Genomic DNA, 10947 nt, shown 5'->3' with positions numbered 1-10947 from the left:
GCTAAGTTTCTTGCTATGAGTAAGGCGAGAGCTGATCTAGTGAGCTTAGTAAGCTATCATTCAACCCACGCATAAATCTTAACTAGAAGCGCGTCGCTCGATATCATTATTGAATAGTCGATCGACGGAGCGAAAGGTGTATCGATCGATATCCATATAGGATCATCGATCGACACTTTCTAATTGATCGACATACGATAGTTGAGATCATTAGATCTAGTTAATGGACAAGTCTAAACATGCAAAAGCTTATAGACTTGTTGACTAAGTAGTTGAGCTTTACATTATCATGTATGCAACTCATTAGGCATCTATAGGATTATAATCCCAAGTTTACTGAATAAAAACCCTAAGTCTAACTAGTTCGTTTTTAAGCACCAAAACCTCAACCAATCAATTGAACAAACACTTGTTCAATATAAAACTGCAATTTACATTTAAATCTCTAAAACCATCTAGCTTAACAATTCATATTAGATTTCTTAGGTTCCCTAGCTCCCCGTGGTGAATTCGATCCCTAAGTACTACAACACGACCTCTTATTTGAGAGAGTATAAATCACTCCTTAGGGTAATTTAAGTGGTATCAAATTTGGCACCGTTGCCGGGGAGCTTTGATCGCCTATTCGATCTAATTTTTGTTAAGTTTCTGACACAAAATTTTTTCTTGGATTTTCAGGTACATGCCCAGCAGTACTAGGATCAACAAGGAAACACAACTACTATTCTCACCAGATCCTGCAAGTTTGGAGCATTCAATCGTCAAAGAAGCGCGCTCCTCATCGATCGACAACAACACCTGTTTGTCTCTCGATTTCGTTCAACCACCGTCGACCCAGATACTAGTCCCGTCGACCGATACTCACTCACCACCGTCGATCTAAGACACTCATCTTCCATTGACCGACATCGTCCATCCGACTTCGATCGATACTCCATCCCAGACATCGATCGATACTGAGCCGCGAGACATGGTTGCATGACAAGAAGGGTCATCTGCGTAATGCAGCAGGTTAGGGGATAGATGCTCAGGGGGCTGCGATCCCTGATTCTGATGCTAATGCTACAGGAACTACTCTACCTGTAGATGAGGTTGCGCGACCTAAGACGTTGGCTGACTACAACCGTCCAGATCAGTTCTAAACCAACAGATCAGCCATTCGTCCTCCCACTATTCAGAGGGATTTCAAGTTGAAGGCGCAGTACTACACACTCGTGGGACAGAAACCCTACCATGGATTATCTCACGAGCATCCTATGGACCATCAGGAGAGGTTCGAGGATCTGATATCTGCTATTAAAGTCAAGGGAACCCTTAGGATTATCTCCTATGCAAGCTCTTCAAGTTCTCTCTCGCTGGAGAAGCTTCGCATTAGCTTAAGCAGCTACCACCAGGTTCCCTCACATCCTGGAGCGACATCAAGAATGCAGTCTTATGAAATTTCTTTGATGAAACACGTGCTGAAGACTTGAGGAGCAAGATCGCTACCTTCTCTCAGGGGCCTGCAGAATCATTCAGAGGCTCTTGGATCAGATTCAAGTTTTATCAGAGAGACTGTCAACACCATGGATTCAATGAACTACAACTGCTCAGTACTTTTTACACAGGCATCGCGGTGCAGTACAAGATGGCTCTTGATGCTTCGAGAAATGAGAACTTCAACACCAGAAATCCAGAGGAGGCAGTAAAGGTCATTGAAAACCTAGCATCTACCAACAGCACCAAGAACACTGATTTAGAGAGGAAAAAGTATGCCACCATCCTTGGGAATGATCAGATGGATGAGGTGAAGGCAAAGCTGGATAGTGTTCACAAGCTGGTTGAAGATGCAGAAGCTGTAGACACAGAGGGTAGAGCAGAGGAAGAAGAAGAAGTGAACTTCATTGGTGGGACTGGATTCCAAGGATCTGGAAACCAGGGTGGAAAAAGAAATTGCTATGGAAATAAGGGTAATTTCAACCAGAGTTCACAGTATCAAAAACCCTACAGCAACAGCTACAGCAACAACTAGAATTATGGAAGTTCCTACCACCAGAAGCCACTGCCGCCTACTCAAGAGATCAAGATTGAGGAGATGCTTGATAGGGTTCTTGAGAAACAGCAGAGAATGAAAGTGGACTTCAATGGGAAGATTGATTCTGTCTACACCAACCTGAACACAAAGTTTGAGACTTTGAGCACTCATGTGAAGAAGCTGGAGATGCAGGTTGTGCAGACAGGAGATGCTATCAAGAGGGGGGAAGCCTCGACAAGAGGGGTAGGGAATGATGTGATGAAACACCACGTGAATGCCATCATTGAAGATGATTTTTGGCAAGTGGTGAAGGAAGAGAAGCTGCAAGAAGGAGATTTCAAAGTAGAAAGTTTGATGAGTTTCGGCGGATCGCATTGGTGTCAATCGACGCCAGACTTCGAACATCGATCGACGTCGCCCAGTCCAAATCGATTGACAAGATCTCCAGAGCATCGACCAATGACACCGACGGAGTCAACCACATCTGGTAATGTCGTGAGGATTCTTACTCACGAGGAGTTTGCAGCAAAACACCCACATCCGCCCAACCCTGATAATGTCAGAATAGCTCGACGAAATGACACCGCCATCGATCGACAAACAGAGGCCGTTATCGATCGACAACCTCCAGCGCCTATCGATTGACGAGCATCTATTACCTACCGAGTGCAGATGCCAAAGATAGATGTTGCACGTCTTAACGCACTGAAGCCCAAACCCAAACCTTCAGAAAACCCACCAGAGACCGTCAGGACAGCTTCAGATGATGGAGAAGATCCTATGGAAGAGGAAGAGGGCGGGCTAAACCCTAAGGATAAGAAAGGAAAAAGTGGCAAAACATATGAAGAGGGGGGCTAATGAAAAGGAAAAGGAAAATTTCCGAAAGAGAGTCTTCAGGATTCCTCTAGATAAGCCATTCGAAGAGGCTTATTATACCCACAGATTGTGGATGTTCTTCAGAGAAACTAGAGAGAAAGAAGAAAACATCAAGAGAATATTTTGTGAAGCTAGAGAAAATATGAGGACGAGGATTACATTGAAGAAGAAGAGTGATCCTGGGCAATTTGCAATACCATGCACGATGAAGGGTATTGAATTTCCACATGGCTTGTGCAACACATGAGCATCAGTCAGCATCCTACCTAGGGTTATGGCAGGCCATCTGGGTCTGCACGTGGAACCTTCGCAGGAATTGTTCACTTTTGTGGATTGTTCCCAGAGGAACCCATGAAGAATTGTGAGAGACCTAGAGGTGCAGATTGGTAATGCCCTAGTTCCAGTTGATTTCCATGTCCTGGACATTAAGCTAAACTGGAACTCTACTCTACTACTTGGGAGAGCCTTCTTGTCAACAGTGGGATCTGTGTGCAACTTGCAAACCAACCAGTTGTGTCTAACACTCATAGATCCTAATACCCAATACGACCCCATTCCAGTCAAGAAGCCACAGATGTCCTCCAGAAGAATTCAATGATCCAGGAATCATTACAGATTGCCACTGTGGAGCCGAGTATGAGACAGAATACTTATCGTCGATCGAAACTCAAACTGCAACATCGATCGACAGTGGCAATCAGAAATCGACCGGCACACCACATGAAGAATCGGTCGATAGTCGTCCAGATGATTGGGAGAACTACTACTACAACCCCACTATTGCTGCATACGCCAGACAACACATGGATACAGAAGAGTATGGTGAAGACAGGATGAACGAGCTACTGAGTACAAAGCCATCCTTGATGAGGACGATACACTTCTACATCATTCCGCTTGGAAAAGGAATGCACCATCGATTGACATACCTGGCTCACCATCGATCGATACTCAACCTCCTAATCGATCAACACTCATCCTCATCATACAAGCCGAAAACGAGCATCGACCGACATTGCCTACTACCCATCGATAGACACTGGAGTCGACCAGGTATGAGAAGGAGATTACTCGATTGGCAGTTGGGCAGATGATCACCATCACGAAAGCTATGCATTAAAAACAACAATATATGAGCCAGGAGCAGATGAACTACATGAAGGTTTCACATATGACGAACTTCTCAACATGCAAAGACGCGATGAAACAGATCAACATCAATCAGAAACTGTTTGGGGAAGAACACGATACACGCATCCGATCGACAGAACACACCGTCCATCGATCGAAATAAATCCTTCAACATCGATCGACATATATCCTTCAACATCGGTCGACATCCGCTTTAAACCAAAAACCACTGTAAGCGAAAGAGATAAATTTAATAACGAGTATCTAACTCCAGACGAGTTTGGTATTTTCAGGGACCCAGATGGCCACGCAAGAGGAATAGATGGACGTATACTGAATGTATCTCGAAAAGATATTGCAGACATCCTTCAGACAGCCAATGGAGCAGAAAATTTGTTCGTACATCAACGCAACATTCCAGAATCCCAACAGAAGGATACAAAAGAGTTCTATGACGCAGCTGGTGGCATAGACAAAAGCTTCAAACTAAGGTCTCGCCATCCCACTCGACCATCGATCGACGTTGACGTCCTAACATCGGTCGACAGACAGCCAGAATTCAGCAGAAGAGCGTTTGATTCCCACGGTACCAGGAAATTCTACTGGGAAGAGAAGGATCAGTATGAAGTCTACAGAGATGAACAAGGATACACCAGAGATCTAGATGGAAACACCATTCGTCTTCACAACATGGACATCAGAAGAGTTCTGGAGAGAGCTTCGAGGGATGAGCCAAGCTACATATGTCTTCCTGAACATGCTAACTTCTTCACACAGACGAAGCTGGTACCAGAGATCTACACCAAGGACGAGATCAATGAGATGTTCTATTGAGTCTGTGGAGAACAAGAGAAGAACAAAGAAGCTTTCCAGATGAAACTTGATGGTGTCTACTATCCATTGAATGACAGTATCAGTTGGCCAACTACTTGCATGGAGAAGATGAAGCAAGACATAGCCAGAATTCAGCACGCGACCGACGTTGCTCGACCTCCATCGATCGACAGAAGACGACAGAAGACAACCTCCGTCGATCAACATATATTAGGGACTCAAATTTGAGATCATTAGATCTAGTTAATAGATCTAGTTAAATCAATCTTGGTCAATGATCTCGCTAATATAACAAGACTTTGACTAGGAGAGAAAATTAGTAGAGAGAGAGAGGATAGGAACTAAACATGCGAAAGCTGATATATCCTAGGATTATTTGTGAAGCAAGCCTTATCGGTTGTAGCCACTAATCATTTACCTATGAAATTCTTATGAAGCAAGTCTTAATGGTTGTAGCCACCAAGTCCTGTTTGCATTCCTTCCTAATAAATCTCTATATATATATTATAATAAATAATAATAATATTTTTTTTTCTTTTTTTTTATATCAATCTATAATATCGAAAAGAGAGAGAGAAAGGGTGATAAATCTATATACACAATGACTTTACCTTCCACACTTGTTTGAAAAATCCGATCCCATGCATACCAAGACCCAAGACAAGCAGTTGTGTCAAGTTTAGTGTTGGAGGTCAGCTTTGGTTCCTTCAAAACAATCTCAACAAGAGTGGATAGTTGACAGGTTGATCCACTTTAGTATGTTTAGTACTATCTGCAATCAGTAAGTCTAGAATGGTGCTAAAGAGTGGTTAGATATCTAACAAAATCTAAAAGTTCATAATCCCCTTCTTGACTCAATAATAACTTAATTTTTGAAAACATTTTAACAAGACTAATAAGTAAATAAATATCAGTAAACCTCCCCCCAGACTTAAACTACACTATCCTCAGTGTAAACTCAGTCGGAGTTATGGTGAGAAATAAATAATAAGGACTCAATGTAACAAGTAAGAACGATGTACCAGACCGGAATGAGTGTCGACCGATGTAATGATGTTGATGTCGGTCGATGCAGGTAAGGCCATGTCGATTGAACATAAATAGTATATTAATAAAAACTTAATGAATATTACCTAATAGTGGGTTGCCTCCCACTCAGCGCTTTGTTAAAGTCATTTAGCTTGACTTTGAAGGTGATTTGGCTAGTAATGTCGAGAACTGGGACTCGTTGGAAAACAAGTCCATCTCTTCTTTGCGCTTGTTGAACCATGTACCAGTGAAGTCTCTTATAGCTTCATCCCCTCTACGCCATTTTTCTTTCATTGTTGCAGTTGTGTTTTCCATCCTCTGCAATCTTTCTTCAAGACTCTCCAGGTTGAAGTGATGTCTCCTAAGTATGGTGTAAGTGTCAGCTGAGATCTGCTCTCCACGGTAATGTGTGTCAGACATGTCTGATGTCATTTTTGGTACTAGCCGGCCTCGGTTTGTAGCGTCGTCGACTGATGTTCGATAGTGAATGTCGGTCGATATGTTGTTTCGTCTGTCGATCGATAACGATGCTTCTGGTCGACGAGCAATGTAACTCTGAATCTCCACCAATTCCCTTTGTATATCTTCAATCTTGGATGTCAAAGCACTGATTCTAACATCCATTGGGAAATAGATGTCATCACATCTCCCATCGATCCTCTCTTCTATAGTTTCCAGAGCTCTATAGATCCCTTCTACAAACTGACCTATCTCTTCCCTGGTGTGAAAATCTTTTTGAGACTTCATCGTATGTGGGAGTGGTGGACTGTCGTCGATCGATGCTGACATGTGGTTGTCGATCGATGTGTGATGATGCATGTCGATCGATGGTGGTCGTCTTCTGTCAATCGACGGAGGTCGTCTTTTGTCGATCGATGGAGGTCGAGCAACGTCGGTCGCATGCTGAATTCTGGCTATGTCTTGCTTCATCTCCTCCATGCAAGTAGTTAGCCAACTGATACTATCATTCAATGGATAGTAGACACCATCAAGCTTCATCAGGAAAGCTTCTTTGTTCTTCTCGTGTTCTCCACAGACTCCATAGAACATCTTGTTGATCTCGTCCTTGGTGTATATAGATTTATCACCCTTTGGACAGGCTTGTTGAGATCATTACATCTAGTTAATAGACAAATGACCTCATTAATACCAATCTAGTTAAAAGACAAGTATAAACATGCGAAAGCTGATAGACTTGTTGACTTAGTAGTTGAGCTTTACATTATCATGCTTGCAACTCATTAGGCATCTGTAGGATTATAATCCCAAGTTTACTGAATAAAAACCCTAAGTCTAACTATTTCCTTTTTAAGCACGAAAACCTCAACCAATCAATTGAACAAACACTTGTTCAGTAAAAAACAGTAATTTACATTTAAATCTCTAAAACCATCTAGCTTAACAAATCATATTAGATTTCTTAGGTTACCTAGCTCCCTGTGAATTCGATCCCTAAGTACTACAACTAGATCTCTTATGTGAGAGAGTATAAATCACTCCTTAGGGTAATTTGAGTGGTATCAAGGTCCCGGATATCTGCTAAACCACACGCCAAGCAATCAGAACACGAAAGTTTATATGAGAAATAAATATATGGAATCGAAAAGAGAGCAAGAAAGGTTTTTATTCCGAATCCTCGTTTGAGCGTAACAACAAGGTAAGAGCCTTCGGCCACGAGAGCTGTCGGCGAGATTCCTAGTTCTAGCAACCTAAGACTTGAAAAACCTAGTTGAGTCGCAGCTCGATAACAAAAACGGAAAATTGCCTAAATTCTCTCAGTGTTTTGCTCTGAGTAATAATTCTTATGTATCTTCGCCTCTTCAGCTTTGATCCCCTTATATACTCCTTGTAAGGCGGTTTGTGTTTTTCCCTTTCTGCCCTTGGTCGACTTTATCGCTCCGCGGAAATGTTCCATTTTTCTTCGATCTCTGTATTTATACTTGGAAACTTGACATTTATCTTCTTCTGGGCGATAAATGACAAACCATCGTAACAACTGGGCTTGGTCTTCATAAAATCATAAGTGGGCTCTTTGCCGCGTTCTGGCCCTTTTTGGGCTGTTTCCCGACTTTGGCGTTTTTACAATTCTATAACAAGAATTCTTCCGAAACGACGTCGATTCCGAAGGACATTCAAATTCCTCGTATAGCGTAGGCAACATTGGGTGTTCAGCTAACCGTTGCCATTTTATACGATCAATCTGAATGTTCTTGGGTCCAGCTCGGCCGTTCGATGATCAAGTTTGTTTGTTTCGATGAACTGATCCTTTAGGCCTTAGATAGTTTTTCCGTTCTTTCCCGACTTCATTTTTTTAATGAAGAGAAGTTTTTCTCGGACGTCTTTTCTGCCGTTGATTTCGCCGTAACCGATTTTGAACCCAACAGTTAACCCCCCAGCTCCTTAGGATCGTGAGGTTCTTGCAAGCGGATTAGACATGTTGGAATGAGTTAGACGGAATCCGCTGTGTAAAAACCCAAAGATGTATAGTGAATCTTTTTTGCCTATAAGTAGGTGGAGTAAGTTTTCAAATTCTTTACTTGCTCATTCCCACAAATTCTCTCACAAAGAAGATCCTTTGCTTTCTTCTCTTCCTTTAAAAGATTTTCAACCTTTTCCTCTTTTTTACTCTCTTTTTTTTTTAGAAGGAAAGATCATGTCTTCGAAGAAAAAATCTTCTACCAAGTCTCGTCGCGACCGTTCCGTTCATGAGGGTTCTAGCTCGCAGCATGTCGGAGTTGTGCCAAAGGTAGAATTTCCGGCCGAGCGGATCGATCCCTGATACACTATGGATTTGACTCATTTTCATCCATAGTTTATAGGTTTTTTTACTAATAATTATTATATTATAGAGTCTGTTTATTATATTTATAAGATCAGAAGTGTTTTGGAGATAAGTGATGATTTTGGAGCATTTTGGAGATATTTGGAGCATTTTGGAGATATTTGGAGCAATCATCTTTAGGATTGTTCATTAATGCATGTGTCTAGATTAGCTACCTAGAACCTGCCCTTGGATTGATTGATTAAAGGGAGAGCTTTATTCTCATCCTGAAAATATTCTAATAGAACTATGTTTCTTGCTAGGAGCAAGGCGAGAGCTGATCTAGTGAGCTTAGAAAGCTATTATTCAACCCCCAGGCGTCGATCGATATCATACTTGAATAATCGATCGACGGTGCAAAAAGTGTACCGATCGATATTGGAATATCGATCGACACTTTCTATAGATCAATATAACGAGAGTTGAGATCATATATCTAGTTAATAGTCAACAAGTCAATGCTCGCAAAGGCCGAAAGAATTGTTGATCAAATAGTTGAGCTTTACATTATCATGCATGCAACTCATTAGGTATCTATAGGATTATAATTCCAACTTTCCTGAATAAAAACCCAAAGTCTATCGATTTCCTTTTTTAAGCACCAAAACCTCAAACCAGCTATTGAACAAATACTTGTTCATTATAAAACTGCAAATTTATATTTAAAAACTCTAAAATCATCTTGCTTAACAAATCATACTAGATTTCTTAGGTTCCCTAGCTCCCTGTGAATTCGATCCCTAAGTACTACAACTCGATCTCTTATTTGAGAGAGTATAAATCACTCCTTAGGGTAATTTGAGTGGTATCAAATTTGGCGCAGTTGCCGGGGAGCTTTGATCGCCTATTTATCTAATTTTTGTTAAGTTTCTGACATAATGTTTTCTTGGATTTTTAGGTACATGCCCTGCAGTACCAGAAGCAACAAGGAAACTCAACTGCTATTCTCACAAGATCCTGCAAGTTTGGAACGTTCGATCTGCAAGGAAGCGCGCTCCTCATCGACCGACAACAACACTTGTGTGTCGCTCGATTCTCCTCAACCACCGTCGACCCAAACACTTGTTCCGTCGACAGATACTCGCTCACCACTATCGACCGACAATACTCACCTTCCGTTGACCGACATTGTTGGGGTCAAAAATGGTTGCGACGAAGTTAACGTCCAAATCCCCGAAGAAGAAAACGTAGAAACCTTCTTCGACAAATACTTCTTCGAAATAGATTCTTCTTTACGAAAAGCTTTGCGGAGGAAACGCGAGTCATCGGCCAAGAGCTCGAAAAGGGTCGCTACGTAGCGACCGAGTGTTCGTCTGCTCAGTCGCTATGTAGCGACCAAGCTTGAGCCGAAGCTACGTAGCGACCGAGCTCGAGCCGAAGCTACGTAGCGACCGAGCTCGAGCAGAAGCTCGGTCGTTACGTAGCGACCGAGCTCGAGCCGAAGTTCGGTCGCTACGTAGCGACCGAGCTCTTCCGAAACGTCGATACGATATTAGTCGATGCATTCTCGTCTACCCTTCGATGCTATCTCCCGAAGACCGTAGCGAACCCATTTCACATTCTCCGCCATTCTAAGTTATCGATCAAAGTTTACCGTAAAAACCGCGGAAAGTTTGTTCTTTATCGAAAGAAGGCGTAATAAACGCTTCGAGTCCGAAGACGGCCCAAAAGGACCTAAGACATGAGCCGCATATTACGCTTGGTTCTCGAGGAAAGATAAATGTCAAGTTTCCGCGGATAAATACGAAATTTTGAAGATAATTACGAAGATCGGAAAAAATGGAATATCTCCATTTTTATGCTATGGCGGCTTAAGGGCAGAAGGGGAAAAGCGTAAACCGACCTTGGAGCCAGTATATAAGGAGTCCTAGGCGAGAGGCATGGAAGAGGACTTTTCATAGCAAACTTAGCACTTAGAGCGATTTTAGGCAATTTTCCGTTTTTGTTATTCGAGCTGCGACTTAATTAGGTTTTTACCGTCTTAGGGTTTTAGAACTAGGAATCTCGACGACAGCTCTCGTAGCCCAGGCACTTAGCTTGTTGTAAACGCTCAAACGCAGATTCGGAATAAGAACTATCTTGCTCTCTTTTTCGATTTCTTATTTTATTACTGTTCTCGTTTCGTGTTCTGATTGCTTGGCGTGTGGTATTAGCAGATATCCGAGACCTCTGGGAAACTAGGGTTCTCCTACTTTCCTAATTTAAACGAAAATCGCCAGTGCAAATTTTGGTTCCCACAGAC

This window comes from Brassica oleracea, chromosome C2, assembly GCF_000695525.1.
Source record: "Brassica oleracea var. oleracea cultivar TO1000 chromosome C2, BOL, whole genome shotgun sequence".
NCBI classification, from domain to species: Eukaryota; Viridiplantae; Streptophyta; class Magnoliopsida; order Brassicales; family Brassicaceae; genus Brassica; species Brassica oleracea.
Note: the sequence above shows the minus strand (reverse complement) of the source record.